Below are 18,979 nucleotides of genomic sequence, written 5' to 3'. Positions count from 1 at the left end.
ATTCTTATATTAAACAAAAATAAAATAATAAGTAATATCGTTCATAAAAATAATAGTGACAATTACAATCAAATGAAATAAAATATATATAAATAAAAAATCATAATTTACAAAAAAATACACAATACAATAAAAGTAAATTACGAAAAAAAACTAACATCAACATACAAAAATTACACCATGCTGTACAATATCGCTGTTCCTATGTTCACGTTTAACTTGAAAAAAAAAACATTAAACAAATAAATCGTTCGGTGTCTTACTCATTACTCGTCGCTATCATTCATAATAACTATAGCATTAAGTCAACAATATGCTATTTATAAGCTGAAAAAATAAAAATAATCTATAACAGTTTTGCTCTTATAATTTAGACCGAACATGTTATTGTCGATACACCTGTGTCAACACACATCACGAACGAATTAGGTGCATTAATATAATATCATATATTAGTACTGGCGACTTGTTTTCTTAACAAAGAAAAACTAAGCAAATACATTTATTACTGGTGGTAGGGCTTTGTGCAAACTCGTCTGGGTAGGTACCACCCACTCATCAGATAATCTACCGCAAAACAGCAATACTTGATATTGTTGTGTTCCGGTTTGAAGGGTAAGTGAGCCAGTGTAATTACAGGCACAAGGGACATAAAATCTTAGTTCCCAAGGTTGGTGGCGCATTGGCTATAAGCGATGGTTGACATTTCTTACAATGCCAATGTCTAAGGGCGTTTGGTGACCATTTACCATCAGGTGGCCCATATGCTTGTCCACCTTCCTATTCTATAAAAAAAAAAAAATACGGCTATTTCATTTTGTCACTACATAAGGACGAAAGACATCGAAAATATATGATAACATCTCGACATTTTATCTTCAAATAAATCAGTGATGCCAAATTCAAAAATTTTACTCAACCAATGGGCTAGCCTCTATAAGTTTTCTCATTAGTCGAAAAAGTCGAAAAACATCTACAATTAATTCGGTAAAAAAATCAATATTAAATCTGATTCGGATCCGGTGAATGAAAGTCTGTGGCAGATTTTGATTTTTTTATTTAAGTAACGCTTACACATTCGTTTTATACATTTTTCCTTTTAACTTGAGAGGAATACGACGGTGGACGTAGCCTCTACGACCTGTTGCCATTTCATCCTATGTTTTTATTCTTATTAGAAAACGACATTACGCGCTCCTCTAACGTGAAACGGAACATTGGCCGAATGCCAGATTACCTACTAAAACTAAATACCTTCTTTCGGGAACGCCATAGGATCGGTTGTGCATGCAACCGTGACAATTTCATCCACCCGAAGCGAACTCTGTTGCGGCTCTATCTATTTCACTATTGGTCGTTGTGAGTCGTCTATCCAGGAACTGAAAGACGACCGCTTACTGTCAGCAGACTTTTATGTGAAACCGTAAAACTGAAATCGTGAATTAAAACATACTTATCAATTATATTCCATAAACTCATATAAAAGTCTGTGTAATCTTATTGTGAGAGATACAGCGAACTAAATAATTTCTAGTAATTAACTACTAAAGTTATGGTTTATGCTATCTGATTGTTAAATTAAATAAAACACATTCAGTAGATAGTTCCTTTAAATTATACAAGGTTATATTTTTTCATAAAATAAGTTTACATAACACTTAAGTACCTATAAAGCACGTAGTCGGTAAGTTGATAAAAGTAATGTTTAAATATCAATTTTGTATATGACGATTTACTTACAATTCTTATGTTGAAGGAATTATTAATATTAATATTTTCATTCTAGTGAAGTGTAAAGGTCGTATCACGAGTGGGTACGACAATATCCCAAGGAGTGAAGATCAAACGTGCGACCCATAGACCATTGAGCCATTGAGACTCAATTATTTTATTTTTAAAAATCATGACATTGTGTAAATTTAACGATATGAACTTTTAATTTATTACAAAATCATTAACTTTAAATACCTTGATACAATATATATTGTGCGTTTACAGTAAACTTAAATTGTGCCGACTGTTTTATTATTCATTTAGTTGTATTTTTATGTTTTGATTAATGTCGTGAGCGATCACCTACTCGATTACCTTTTTTACAATCCAAAGCATAAAACTCATAATAAAATATTATTTTTCCACTTAAATTGTATAGTTATTTAATTTGCAATAAATCAATTGCTTAAGCAATTATAATTTTATTTTGAGATAAATTTTATTACAATCAATTTATATATATACAACAATCCCATATAGACATCCAGATTATCGGTTCTTATTTTTCCAATATAGTCAAAAATCAAAACCTCCTTTAGTCACACAGGCACACTCACACAGGCACACTCACATAAGCACTTTTATAACGTCATTACACAAGGCTCGTCAAGACAATAAACTCAGTCAGAAAATCATATGCATATAAATTTACATACTCGAATGAAAATAATATCAACTCTAAGGTCTGATATCGCCTAAATAATTTAAGGCAAAATATTAATTTGACGAGCCGTTTGGCGTGGTTGGTAGGTACCTGCCTTTCACGCCGAAGGTTGTGGGTTCGATTCCCACCCAGGACAGACATTTGTGTGCATGAACATGTCTGTTTGTCCTGAGTCTGGTTGTAATTATCTATATAAGTATGTATTTACAAAAGAAAAGTAGTATATGTAATATATCAGTTGTCTGGTTTCCATGGCACAAGCTCTGCTTAATTTGGGATCAGATGGCCGTGTGTGAATAAAGTCCCAGGATATATTATTATTAATAGCAGTAGTTCGTAGCAACAGAGATAGTTTAATCGCTTTCAAGGATCCTGTTGAAAAACTGCTTGCATCACAAATCAGTTACTAACTCTATACATACGAATAATCACATTTTTTTTTTTTTTTTTTTATAGAATAGGAAGGCGGGCGAGCATATGGGCCACCTGATGGTAAGTGGTCACCAACGCTCTTAGACATTGGCATTGTAAGAAATGTCAACCATCGCTTACATATCCAATGCGCCACCAACCTTGGGAACTAAGATTTTATGTCCCTTGTGCCTGTAATTACACTGGCTCACTCACCCTTCAAACCGGAACACAAAATCACCACATATCTAAAAATAATTATTATACAATATATATATTAAAAAATTATCGTGATTAGTCATACTGTTTCAAATCTCAATTTACTGCACTAATTGTTTACAACTTGTCGCTAATTGACTTTAAGGACAAAGATAACAATTAATCTACAAGCGATCAACATTAACGAAACAACAAACAATCGTATCACGATTACAACAATATTTAATTACTTAATAATTGTATAAAAATATGTAGGGCTTTGTGCTAGCCCGTCTGGGTAGGTAGGTACAGTACTTGTTATTGTTGTGTTCCAGTTTGAAGGGTGAGTGAGCCAGTGTAATTACAGGCACAAGGGACATAACATCTTAGTTCCCAAGGTTGGTGGCACATTGGCAATGTAAGCGATGGTTAACATTTCTTACAATGCCAATGTCTATGGATGTTGGTGACCACTTACCATCAGGTGGTCCATATGCTCGTCCGCTAACCTATACTATAAAAAAAATGTTTACGAAATTAAGGAAAGCCTTAAAATAAACCTTGAATATTTTAAATGTTTAATTCGAAGTCAATGTCAAGGTCGAGCAGTTTTCTGCTTTCTAGAACTTTCTATACTTTCAATTCAAAATGCTTTGTTGGTAAAAGTTACTAAGTCTTTCTGTCAAGAAATTCTCAGCAGCAGTGCGATTCTAAGAACACACTTACTCATCCGTGACGTGTTGACAACCTACTTTAGTGATATACTATTTTGATACGTATATTCTTGAAATGTTATAATTATTATGGTCAATGTCGCATGTCACTTTTTTACATTTCACGACCGTTTTCTACGGCTATATACGCTTAATTAAGAAATGTTACACTTCCATAACTCGAAGCACGTAAAGTCTGATCTTTTTCAAGTCGTTAAAAATTTCTATTCCATAGGATTTTGAGAATAATATCCTAAAAATAATATCCTGGGACATTATTCACACACGGCCATCTGATCCCAAATTAAGCAGAGCTTGTGCTATGAAAACCAGACAACTGATATACTACATATACTACTTTTCTTTCGTAAATACATATTTATATAGATAATTACACCCAGACTCAGGACAAACAGACATGTTCATGCACACAAATGTCTGTCATGGGTGGGAATCGAACCCACAACCTTCGGCGTGAAAGGCAAGTATCTACCAACCACGCCAACCGGCTCGTCGAATGAGGAAATACGATATTTTGCTCATATAGTAATGCAATTTCACCTAAATATTTCTAAGTCCAGTTTTCACTAGATCATACTAGTTTCACGTAGATCACTACGATGATGAACCCTATGATGAGTTAATGCTTTGGTATATGATAAGGATCACTAAACAGGACCGAAGGCTTATGCACGCGCAGGTGCTCTTATGCAAACTGGATGACCCAAAATGAACAGTATTCAAAATAAACGTTTGTATAACTAGTACAAATTTAGAATGGCAACCGAACGTCGCATCGCATGAACGTAAAATATCACACTTGCGCCAGACCGTCCTCAGGATTTAGAAACATTAAAACAGGACCATTACCTTTCATTTATATATTATAAATGCTATTGTTGCTTAATAAAACCAAGGAGGGAAAAATATTTATATAGTAAAAGATTATAAAAATATTATATTATTGGTTGAATTAAATAAATAATTCAAGATTTTGATTTGAATTGAGTTCCAGTGTTAGTGTTAAGATTTTGCCTGTGACTTCGTACGCATTTTTATATATTTTATTATCTATGTTTCATCTCAATTGCTGTATGGAAGTTATTGGATCTAAATTTGATTCGATCTTTTAAGCTTTCGCTCCTTAGAATCAGACTCTACCCGATTTCTGCTAATTCTATTTTGACATATTAACACTTTTTGTTAATTTCTAAAATCAAATTATGTTTTTTATAGCAGAATTTCTATATTATTACTCTTTTTTAGGCAAATGACTACTCCACCTGATGGTAAGTGGTAGTAGAGTCCAAACGCGACGATATGTGTTTATCTATGTATATAATATTATATATATATATATATATATATATATATATAATGTATTTAAGTATATTTCTTTTTTATTAGACAGATAAGGAAAACCTGTTTTTCATCAATTCAGCTGGTGTTGCAATAGTAAAAAAACAGAAAGTGAGTGATGCTATCTCTAAGAATCATCAAATAAACATATTGTGCCGAAACCAATTTGTTTCTGTTTATTTTTCCTTTAGACTTTATATATTTTTTGACTTTGACATAATTCGATTCGAAGAAAAATACATCCTAGACTAATGTTGATAAAAGTAAGGTTGTATTTGGGAAAAACCTTTTAATACGCATAAACTTTTAACAAACTAGCTTTGCGGTTTTTATAACCTTCGTACATGATATCATAGAATCGTGTGCAGATTATACTTTCTCGCATAATATTTTTATAATTATAAGTATTGAGAGGTTACAAGGTCGGAAACAATTTTATCATAAGAATTAATATCTTACCGTAAACCATTGCAAATACGTAAAAGCAGATATACATTGGTACATGTAAAAGAGGATTTTTAGATCATTTTTTGAAAGAGTATATAGTGGTCACCATAACATCTACTTCATATTAGATGATATTGATTCTATAACAAAACGATACTTTCCCATACAAAAAGAAAGAAAAATAGACCTTCAGATTTCTTAAAAGTTCATGAGGTTGTTTATGATTAGCATGATAATAAATGGCCTTTTGAACATTTTTCGGTCACGACTGTCATGAACGTGACCACACGCACACAAACACAAGTTCAATCTCTATTTCCTCGCTCTCATACTCCAATGGAAGTACTGTTTAATCGGACCGAAACAACTTAAAAGATCAGGTGTCAGGTGCCCCACGCCAACGGGCTTTTTGAGGCACGAGAGTGTTATTACACTCTAGTTGAGTATTCTCAACCAGCATCCTAAACGTGCTCAAAGTGAAAATTTCTTCGCGATTAAGCAATGTATGCCTTTAAGGTCGCTGATCACTTTTAATAACAGCGTCATTTATCACGCGTAATAATTCGCACTTTCCATTAAACAACAATAACATTAGCGCAAATAGCGTAGTTATAATTGTGATTCGCACAGCATCTATACAAGGTCTACATCACGACCTAGCCTGTCTATAAATAAACGAGCTATAGATAAGGAAACAACGCGGAAGATACGTTTATACGACAAGGATGAGTAAAATATTATGTGCATTACCATTAACGTGATAAATATATTTTAATTAGTTATTTTATTTGCTTTCTTAAGCACAATAATTTGTAACATTTTTAGGACTACCATTAAATAACTTACGTCATTCTGTAATGCAGAAGTGTGAGCACAGATACTATGCAGATATTACCCGAGAATATTCAGGTGCAAAACCAACGGCTTTACGTGCTTTTCGTTTTTTGAACACTGGGTTATTCGTAAGAAATAATTGCCAAAAAAATGTTAATTTAATTATTGTCATTTTATATTATTCTTAATTGGTTAATAAGATCTGATGAAGCAATAGGCAAATAATGAGCGTTCGGTGTTTATTCGTTTTAAATTTTGTTGATCAACGATTCAGGCACTGAAGATAAATTTCGTGATATTGCTCTCTATAACCGTATTCTATTGTATTCTACCGGCTAACTAATATAATAAAAAAACAGAAAAATGGTATAATGCCGACCAACGGAACATTCACAGGCTGTAACTTACAATTCCGTATCCGGAACTGAAATAAATTTGAAAACATTGTTGCATTGAATAATTGGTATATTTAAAAAAAAATAAAGGCGAATAAAAAAAACGAAATAGAATTTCATATTTAGATAAAAAAACTTACATATCTCTGTGATCTTTATATAACTAATAAATCGTGTCGTTCATAGCTTTTTTCGTGAATCAACAAATAAACGCTTATTTTATACTTTATACATACATACAATGTTTTATAACTAGTTAAAGTAAGTTTTTTGCTTGTTTGCTTCGGGAATTTAAATTTCAAACTGGTGGTTGCTTTACACTTAATATAATAAAAAAAAATTATAAAATGTTCGAATAAAATAAATTGTAATTTTGTTTTTTTTTTATAGCTGTTATTGATAGGTACGATATTCATTTAAGAATAAACATTAAAAAAAGCTCATCGAAGCAAAGTATAATATATAACATTTAGTTAAAAAAATTAAGTTTTTCAACGTAATACGGTTTTACTTTCTAAACATGTAAAATGTTAACTGTTTCAACGATCAAGTCATTGCACTAATCCGCTTCCGAGACACCATTTTAATGTTTTGTACTTTCTAAAAACTACTCGATTCTTTAAACGTAACATACTCGGATTGTATAGATTATTTTGTCTTGTATATTTTTTTATCATTGTTATGTAACCAACGAGAACAATTTCTTATGATTATTTGTTTTATTTATTTCCGTTCCACGTAAGTCAAGTCAGAATGAACAACACGAGAACTGAAGATAGAGATGAATTCTCTATCCGTTATCCGTCTAATCCGTTCGAGAATCACTGATTTTTCACGTGATTTTCATCATTTTTGGCAGGTTAACATGAGATAACCAGCATTTGTATACACACGTACGCGTACGGTTGCTCATTCCACATAAGCTCCGAACCTTCTGCTAAAGAGGAAGGAGGTATATACCTAGCTGTCAAACATTGACAGGTTGACAGGAAGAACCCTGTATTTGTTTACTCCCTTACCTTGGGACATCGTAATCCCCAATAGCTCCATAGCCTTAAGAGGAGTGACTGAAAAGAATCAATCAATTTACGTTTAGTATTTTTTTCATAAATTAATAAATTATTCATCATTATAAAAAGATTATTATCAATAATTACAACGCTTCATATATCTTGATTTGTCCTTTATATCTACAACAATAATGATTACTTTCCTCATATTATATTTCTACACGGAAATTAATTCAAGGTAACAATCGACATGACTGTTAGTAAGTGGCATCGCTAGAGGAAATATTTACAAATACATAGTTTCCCATCCCGACTTCGCATGTATCGAAAACTCACACAAATATAACCTCTTAAAAGTTCAATTTTTAAAAAAAACTTTTTTTAACTTAATATGCTTACCTACATTTTAATAAAACCTATGTTCCAACTGGTGGTAGGGCTTTGTGCAAGCTCGTCTGGGTAGGTACCACCCACTCATCAGATATTCTACCGCAAAACAGCAATACTTGATATTGTTGTGTTCCGGTTTGAAGGGTGAGTGAGCCAGTGTAATTACAGGCACAAGGGACATAAAATCTTAGTTCCCAAGGTTGGTGGCGCATTGAATATGTAAGCGATGGTTGACATTTCTTACAATGCCAATGTCTAAGAGCGTTGGTGACCACTTACCATCAGGTGGCCCATATGCTCGTCCGCCTTCCTATTCTATAAAAAAAAAAAAAAAATTTTAGCTTTCTAAACTCTATTATTTTGGCTGTGCCTTGATATATATTAGTAATAGTATATATGTTAAAACAATGCAATATCGATTAGTATTATTAATTAAATTAGTAAAAAAAACACTTAAGTTTCTTGTCGGTTCTTGGTAGAATATATAGTTCAAGCCAATTGATTCAAGTTTTATTAACGATTTAATAATGCTAATAAGAACTTACTTATAAAAATTTATTATTTTAATTTAATTAACCAATTACATGGACTCTAAAAAGTATCTTATTAAATATTTTTATACCTCGTTATTCTAAAAGAAATTCTAATTAGTTTTTATAACAGAAATAAAAGTTTATCGGCCTCACTTATAAATATCTAACGAGTGTTTAATAAAACTTTAATTTCTCTCTTTCCTTCATAATTGATTTGACATTCGAAAGAAGAAGACAACATTGTTTAACTAATCACACTTTAAATAATGATAAAACTATATTTCCATAAAATAATACCTCAAGCAAACGTTACTTCAATTAAGGAAGTGCTAAAGATCGATAAATCACATTACGATGTCGATAATTTCGAAAGATTTTTTTTTCCCGTTTCCTATGTTTATCGACCGATTATTACTGCGCCTGCGCAACCAACAATGTTTCGAAATAAAAAGAACAAGTACTTGATATCGTTACGATCTATAATAACTAAATTGTTTTTTGTTAAAAAAAATAGAATTTTATATAATAAAAATATAATTAAATAGTAAAAGTAAGATGTGACTGTGATTTAGCGTAATGGTCATTGAACCCGTCTTCTGCGTTGTTTCCGTTTGTCTAATTGGTTAATACATACCAGTTTCAAAGAGGTTTTTTTATTATATTATAAAAAGGCGGATGGGCAAATGGGCCACCTGATGGTAAGTGATCACTACCTCCCATAGACATATTATAACATGACATATATGTAAATAATTATAGCCACAAGGGACATAACATCTTAGTTCCCAAGGTTGGTGGCGCATTGGCAATGTAAGCGATGGTAAATATTTCTTACAATGCCAATGTCTATGGGCGATGGTTGGTTGGACCACTTACCTTCCTATTCCACAAAAAAAACATTGGCGATGTAAGAAATATTAATCATTCCTTTCATCGCCAATGCGCCACCTACTTTGGAAACAAAGATGCTATGTCCCTTGTGTCTGTTACACTGGCTCATTCACCCTTCAAACCAGAACAATACTAAATATTGCTTTTAAGCAGTCGAATATTTAATGAGTGGGCGGTACCTCGCACACGGGCTTGCACAAAGCCCTACCACCAGTTTTAAGTTAAAAGAAACACAATTTATCGTCAGTACTCGACCTTGTACTGTCTACATAGTGTTATGTCGTAGATAATAATCAACTTAAAATGCGTATTTTAATACATTACAATAAATCAAATCACAGAGCAAATAGATCGCGACAAAGTAGGCACTGCAGTGTCATTGACATAAAACACACATTTCCTGCGCGCGCGCCGACCTCACATAATTCAGCGAGGAAACGCTACCGGTGAAAGATAAAAAGTAATAACTGCAAAAAAATAATATACTTTTTTTTTTTTTATATAGAACATTGTAAAAATGTAAGTTCATCTTATCTAAGTCAACCATCATAGTAATGGAAAATAATTACTTTTTTTTATTTTGATACTTTTCAACGAGTAATATTGTTTAATATCAAAAGTTCTTTGATTATAATTTACAAAAAAAAAATCAAATTAAATATAAATAGTATTAGTATAAGTTGAACCAATATAAAACATTAATAATTTCACTAAAAAAAATTATCATTTTTTTCTGCTAACTCTACATTTCAATAAAATGACCTTCGCCAATGTCGCATCGCTGTGACAATAGCGAACTGTTGTACCGTGGCCTTACATATAAAATAAACTTTATACCTTTATAATAAGGTTAAAAAAAATCTATCAAGTAGTCCAAATTCCCAGATCAACTTTGGACCAGAACGTTTCACCTTTCTTTAAAATGTATCTTATTGCATTGTAATAAAGCTCTTTTTGTATAAGTTTCCAAATGATGTTTTTAATTATCATGACTTTGGTTTCACCTTTCTTTAAAATGTATCTTATTGCATTGTAATAAGGCTATTATAAAGTTTCCGATTGATGTTTTTAATGATTATCTTTGATATATCGTATAAGTTTCAAAACTTAGTAACAGTAACAGTAACAGCCTGTTAATGTCCCACTGCTGGGCTAAGGCCTCCTCTCCCTTATGAGGAGAAGGTTGTGGAGCTTATTCCACCACGCTGCTCCAATGCGGGTTGGTAGAATACACATGTGGCAGAATTTCAATGAAATTAGACAAATGCAGGTTTCCTCACGATGTTTTCCTTCACCGTTAAGCACAAGATGAATTATAATCACAAATTAAGCACATGAAAATACAGTGGTGCTTGCCCGGGTTTGAACCCACGATCATCGGATAAGATTCACGCGTTCTAACCACTGGGCCATCTCGGCTTAGTATTCAGTCTTATCTTGAATCAAAGGGACAGTGAATAATCAAATTATTATCTCGACGCGTAATTTTGTAATTATATTATTAGATATATCAATCATCTGTCAGTATCAACCTTGGTTAGGTGAAAAGTAAATAAGATTTTTCTTTGAGATACGATACAGAAGTCGTGATGTCATTCTGATTAATTGCAGATAATATATTAATTTGGTCATTGGTCTAGTAGTGTCAAGGTTGTGTTTTCGACTTTGTAACTTTTTAGTTACAAGTTAAATGAAAACAAACTTTTATCGAGATATTCTAAACAAGTAATTACTGGTGGTAGGGCTTTGTGCAAGCTCGTCTGGGTAGGTACAACCCACTCATCAGATATTCTACCGCAAAACAGCAATACTTGATATTGTTGTGTTCCGGTTTGAAGGGTGAGTGAGCCAGTGTAATTACAGGCACAAGGGACATAAAATCTTAGTTCCCAAGGTTGGTGGCGCATTGGCTATAAGCGATGGTTGACATTTCTTACAATGCCAATGTCTAAGGGCGTTTGGTGACCACTTACCATCAGGTGGCCCATATGCTCGTCCACTTTCCTATTCTATAAAAAGTAATGAAACCTTTATAGTAACAGTCAATAAAGTATTTACTCTATGGCCAAGGGGAAACGTAATAGGGCGATAGGTCTTTTATGTACATACGGCATCTTAGGTAACATTCATAATAATCGTTACCCATATTTTGACACGTTTTAATTTAACTTTTCTAAAGGAATTTGAAGACTCCCTAATCACAATCACACAAGTACCTTAACACTTATTATTACTAACCCACTTTATGTATATAACACGAGTTTTCCTTTAATTTACTTATGTATATATATATAATACTTGTATTCTAATATTTAAGTAGCGGATTTTTTATGGCGGATTATAATTTATTTAATGCTGTGCCTTACCTTGAGGACAAGAATTGGAGCATATTCTACCACGCTATTCCAAAGCTTGTTGGTAGTTATACAGGTGACAACTTCATTTAATAAATGCATCCTTACGATCTTTTTCTTCACTGCCAAGCTCAATAAGAATTTTTAACAATCTGAGCACATCTAATCTCAACGACATTAGTGGCCAAATACGAACCCGTGGTATTCGATTACGATCCACATGTTCTATCACTAAGCAATTTTTTTATTTTAAATATCTAATATAAAATAAGAATAACTGCCTCGTTGGTCTAGTGGCTTGATGTAAGGCCGCAATTGCGGAGGTCTTTCAATTCCCAGGTCGGGCCAATAAAAAGTTATCGGGTTCTTCGGTCAGAAAATTCTCAGTAGCAGCCCGGAGTCTGGAAGTTGGAAGTGTGTACACTCCCGTGCCTGGGAAAGCACGTAAAGCCGTTGGTCCTGCGCCTGAAATCTTTCCAGTCATGTTGGATTGCCGACCCATCGGATTATGAGAGTTAAGGTATAGAGAGTGCACCTGTGTTTGCGCACACACTTGAGCACTATAATATCTCCTGCGCAGTTAGCTAATCTCTCTTGAGATTGGTCGCCGTGGCCGAAATCGGTCTGGAGGACATTATTATTAAAATTAGTATATAATTCTGTATGGAGTCACGTTTTGTATTAATAGACTAGGATATAACCTTGAAATGTTATTTTATTTTACGAATAAATCAATGTATTCTAATTATTGTTTACAGTAAATTTTGAATATGATTTAAACCCACTTAATACGTTCATTTATAATATATATAGGTGCGGCTTCTATACAACGTTAAAATGACGTAAATTTTAAAACAAAAGACGCTCCTAAGAATAAACATTAAACAAAATACATTCTTATTTTAGAGAGATTAATTTATTTATCGTCATGTTAACTTAATAAGACGATAAATATAACGCGCCTATTGTCACTATTTATTTATTTGTAACACCATCGGCGTTTCACGATAACAAAATAATCGAAATAAATACAGACTGATGCAATCGGTATTTACAAGACTATTAAATTATAGTAACAGAAATATTAAGGATAAAAAATTAAGGAATTTCATACTAATTTTCATCTCTTACATTATATCATCTCAAGATATTAATACTATCTTAGAAGTTAAATTTCCAAAAATCCTTCTTACGTGCTATCCTACTGTTTAAAAGACTGCCTCGTTGGTGACTTGATGTAAGGCCGCAGTTGCGGAGGTCCTTCAATTCCCAGGTCGGGCCAATAAAAAGTTATTGGGTTTTTCTATCAGAAAATTCTCAGTAGCAGCCCGGAGTCTGGAAGTTGGAAGTGTGTTCACTTCCGTGCCTCGGAAAGCACGTAAAGCCGTTTGCGCCTGAACTCTTTCCGGTCGTGTCGGGTTGCCATCCCATCGGATTATGGAGTTAGGGAATAGAGAGTGCACCTGTGTTTGCGCACACACTTGTGCACCATAATATCTCCTTCGTAGTTGGCTTATCTCACTTGAGACTGGCCGCCGTGGCCGAAATTGGTCTGGAGGACATAATTATTATTACTGTGTAAAAGGAACCCGTATGGAAATTTACATGATGCTAGCCCTAGAAGCTTGGGCTGAGAGTCAGTCATTTACTATAAGGATTTTCTCAATAGCACTTCTTCCATACCTCGAAGAGCACGTAAAACTAACTGTCGTGGTTTGATATCTCTAGTTATGTCGAATTACCGAAAATTTAACTATGACGGTGAATGAAGATATTTGTTCCTCATATAGTAAGTCGAATTAGATAGATTTATTGATGGCTGTGGCGCCATTTTTTTTAGTAAGAGTAAGTAAGTATTATTATATTAATAGTCATAAAGTAAAATTCACTTAAAAAATATCTAAAACGAATTGCTCTATCTATCAAATATAAATCAATTATATTTACGATCGTTGAGACCATAAGGGTATAAATACAAAAACATAATTTGTCACATTACATGACCTCATGTATGCCATTGTATGGTAATGCGAAATTTAATTCATATTAAAGCACACGCGCCGCGCCTCGCAAGGCTTTCAATCCACTTATAATTATGTACGTTAAAAAATTTTTGAGTTAAAGTAATATATTTTTTAGGTTATGTTACTTTTTTTTTTTTTATAGAATAGGAAGGCGGACGAGCATATGGGCCACCTGATGGTAAGTGGTCACCAACGCTCTTAGACATTGGCATTGTAAGAAATGTCAACCATCGCTTACATATCCAATGCGCCACCAACCTTGGGAACTAAGATTTTATGTCCCTTGTGCCTGTAATTACACTGGCTCACTCACCCTTCAAACCGGAACACAACAATATCAAGTATTGCTGTTTTGCGGTAGAATATCTGATGAGTGGGTGGTACCTACCCAGACGAGCTTGCACAAAGCCCTACCACCAGTAGTACCACTAGCGAAACTTTGCTAAAGAACCTTGAATAATTTCAACCCTTAACTTTGCCTATTAAATAATTACTAGCATTCGCTTAGTGGTCGAAATTTGGCAATAATCATTATTGACATATTGCAAATATCATATATTAATTTCTATGTTACGATTTTTTTTTAATAATAACATTAATACCCGTCGAAAGCTACTAAATAAAAAAACGGTTAATAAACATGGTAAAAAAAGGTACTGAACCGTTTTGTCTTTGTCTATTTATAAATAGATAAAGTTTATATAAAATAAAAACAACATAAGGCTCATTACACAATAGAAGAATATAGACGATAAAAAAAAATAATACGAGTTTTCTCCATACGGAACTTACATTTAATTATACAAGTTACAACTGTGTTTCTTGCCGGTTCTTTGCGCTACGACTAGAATCTTCATTCTGAAATGGTAGAGTAATGCTAACACTTACACAAAAGTGCCCTAGTCTTTGTTTTTTAAAACTGAAAATTATATTACATAAAAATTATATGTAATTTTTCATGTTTTAATGATTTGGTTTTGACTATGGTTCAGTTTTTGCATCAATTATATTAAAGTTATAGTTTAAAAATAAAATTATTATGTAAATTGTTTATAATTACATAATTTTACATATTTAGTATGTTTTTTAATTTAAATTCACGTGTTGGTCTTCTAATGGCCTTAAGCAAATTGAATAACTAAAGCCTGCTCTCCACTGTGGGATAATATAATATAAAGTACATCCCTCCGTTGAACGTAACTCATCGTTATATAGTCTTTAATCTTTCTTAATAAGTGTATAGTATATGTAAGAAAAAAAACATATTTTCAAATCGGCCTTGTAAATCTTTTTAAAAAGATTAGCGTTAAAACAAACTATTTATCTTCACATTAATCAAAAATAAATTATATGTATTTTCTAATGAAAGAATGGCTTAAGTGCCATGCTTAGCAATAGTTTTCTACATATTTCGCATTATAAACATTCAGCAACAGCTTGGGTTATGTTATTACTGGTGGTAGGGCTTTGTGCAAGCTCGTCTGGGTAGGTACCACCCACTCATCAGATATTCTACCGCAAAACAGCAATACTTGATATTGTTGTGTTCCGGTTTGAAGGGTGAGTGAGCCAGTGTAATTACAGGCACAAGGGACATAAAATCTTAGTTCCCAAGGTTGGTGGCGCATTGGCTATAAGCAATGGTTGACATTTCTTACAATGCCAATGTCTAAGGGTGTTTGGTGACCACTTACCATCAGGTGGCCCATATGCTCGTCCACCTTCCTATTCTATAAAAAAAAAATATGAGTCATTGTTCTAAGGCATCTAAGGAAAAGGAGGATCTTAGCTTATTCTACCAAACTGCTCCATTGCTGGTATACCTTTAACAGATCTTCATCAGCCACATACATCCTTATGATTTTTCTATCACCATTGTCCATTCTTGAAGCCGCAATCTACGGTTAAGATTAACGTCTCCTAATCACTGGGCTCTTACATCAACTCTGGTAAAATACACAACGTGGTTTTTAACATCCTGTTACTTATTTATTAACAGGCAAATTTATTTCCAATAAATTTATAAATGCTTATGATCATTTGTAACTTTAATATCGAGAAACATTAAAAAAAAACCTTTATTATTTGTTTATTTATTACTGCTAATGTTCAAGGACTCGTTGACTGGTTTGGTTTTAAGGTATTTCCTTGAACTTCTACGAAGGTTATTGATTGCTATATAATATTATAAGCCAACTCGGACCAATCTGTATGAACTGTATGGTTGATTACTAGCGGTATGGTTATGCGCAAACCCGTTTGGGTATTGTGATGATTGTCCGCCGGATACATTGCAGTCACGACATCCGATCTCATTGGAGACTTGCCAACTGCGATGGAGTTTTTATAGAGTACAAATGTATGCGCAAACATTGGTCTACTCCATGAATCTCATAATCCGATGTGACAGCAATCCTCATTCGTAGATATCCGCCTAAATTAGCCTCCGGCTTTTCAATTTCATATTTAAAAAAATAAGAAATAAACAAAATAATTGAGTACATTAATATGTCCATGATGATTTCAAATAAAAAATAATAATAAATATGCTTATTATAACAATATTATGAAGATCAAAACATTTCCGCTATACCTAAAAAACAATAATTACATCACATCACATATAATTATCTAAACAGTAATTTCCGCAAAAAATGTTATTTGTTATCTGTATTTATGTTATATGTTATCTGTTCTTATTATGACAAAAATCTCAAAATTAAGTCTTATGGAATATTAATGACATCCGCGTAAAACGTGCTTAATAATAATATATAATTTATGCCTTGTTGATCATAAATTTTAATAGTTTTACACTTCATGTTAATCTATAAACATCGTTACAACAGTATTACGCTGTAGTTAAAATTATAAAATGGCCACTATTTAACACAAGTTGTCAAAGAAATGTCAATTGAAAATAAATGCCTACCTTTTTTTATTTTACTACTGACTAACTGACCAATGTACGAAATATAAACTTTATATATAATAACAATAATAACATTGAATAAATATAATTAATCCTATGGTTTCTCAAACTTATATTAAACAAACATTAATTTGCAAAGGTTAAGCCTTAAATAATTCAGCATCAGCCACATAACCAATCAAAAATTAAAAAAATGCGTGCTTAGGTCTATGAATCTATGTCTTAATAATTAAATTACTCTAACACCATATAAATAAATAAAAATATATTGACCAATGGCACTTCCTTTTCCTTCGATACAGTCCAAGGTCTATAGGAGAGTAATTAAAAATAATATTCCCGCGAACTCGTTAACCCTGTGGTTGCCATATTCGAAAAAAAACTCCCGCCATAATTATAAGCTTGATTGATTTATTTGGACGCGTGAAAATATTTAGGACCTTATCTCTTTAAAGTTGTATTGCAAAACTCGTGGGTTGATATGATTTTTTACTTCGACATGGTAGCATGTAACTTGCATATAGCTAATAAGAAGATATTTCTTTTTAAAAATCAGTGGTAGACCGTGACATAGTTTTGGTGCGTTGTCGCTACACACATGGCCCATACATACATACGGTGGGCTACACCCACATATAGTTTTTTGCAATTATAACCTTTATATAAGATTAATTTAAGGTTATAATCGCATAAATTAAAAACGATTCTTTCTGTACTTATATTATTGACACATGAACATTGACTTTTAAGCTTATTCAATAAGACTTTCTGTTCTTAGTTGCAGGTATAAATGTTAACACTTTAAATAAATATGTATCAAAATGTTCTAAAATACTCGATTACCTTCAGCGCCTTTTTCTTTATATAACAGCATTAAGGTGTTTTTGCACATGGTTCTGTATATTTGAAATTGCTATTGTTCTTCTATAAGCGTCTTGATTTGTCTTCTAAAAAATAAATGAAAACAAATCCTCATATAAGCCCTTAAGTCATTTTTCTTTTATAGCCTCACAATGTCAATAAAAGTTTTCTTCCAATTTAGTCGTGTAATTTACCAAACGCAGACGATATTAATTAATATTTGTTTCAATAATAATACTAAACATTTTGTGTTACAGTAAAATCGAAATATTTTTTTTATTTTAAAATATATTATAATTAATAACGATGATTTATTCATAACAAACTAAGTTCATTTTTTTTAATTATAATGTAACACCAGAGTTACGAAGCAATTTGTCAAATGCGAATGAATTGCTTTAGTTCTATCAGGTAACATGTCTGAGAAATATGATAAATAAACATGAGCGGCTGGGCTAAGGCCCTCCTTCGTTATTTAAAGGAAAGGTGTGGAGCTTATTCCATCAAGCTCCAATGCGGTTTAGTAGGCAGATATGTGGCTGATTTTCTTCCGACTTATCCTTCCGATGTTCTTCTTCATCAGCGAGGATGAAATCAATTAGAAGCACTTGATATTCATATGTTTCTTCACGACTCATGGTAAATTACCCTATTTACCTGCATTGTAGTTGGATAAAAATAGCAATTATTCAATTATACTTGGCTGTATATCCGTAATATTGTAACTGCGCACGCGCCTAGTGATAAATACAAGCATTTATGGTAATTTCTAATACATATGTATAAATTATACATATTATATGTGTTTCTTAACATCCTTTAGAAATCACTAATTATATGTTTATTTTTTTAATTTAATTAAATTGCGTATTTAATCGTAGTTGTTTAAATTATTGATATTATATAATATACAGGTACATATTAGTTATTTCAAGTTACAAAATATATTAATATAAACTAGTTCCTCCATTCCTCCTACATTTATTTATTTTATTTTTGTTTGAAATAGGTTGGCAGTAAGGCAAATGGGCCACCTGATGGGTCTTGGTGGATAAGTGATTATTACTGCCCGTAGACATTGGCACTGTAAGGAATATTAACCGTTCCTCATATCGCCAATGCGTCACCAACCTTGGGAACCAAGATGTTATTTCCCTTGGGCCAGTACTTACACTCATTCACCCTTCAAA

The sequence above is a fragment of the Nymphalis io genome, chromosome 23 (genome assembly GCF_905147045.1).
Source record: "Nymphalis io chromosome 23, ilAglIoxx1.1, whole genome shotgun sequence".
In the NCBI taxonomy this organism is placed as follows: domain Eukaryota; kingdom Metazoa; phylum Arthropoda; class Insecta; order Lepidoptera; family Nymphalidae; genus Nymphalis; species Nymphalis io.
This window is presented reverse-complemented; position numbering follows the sequence as displayed.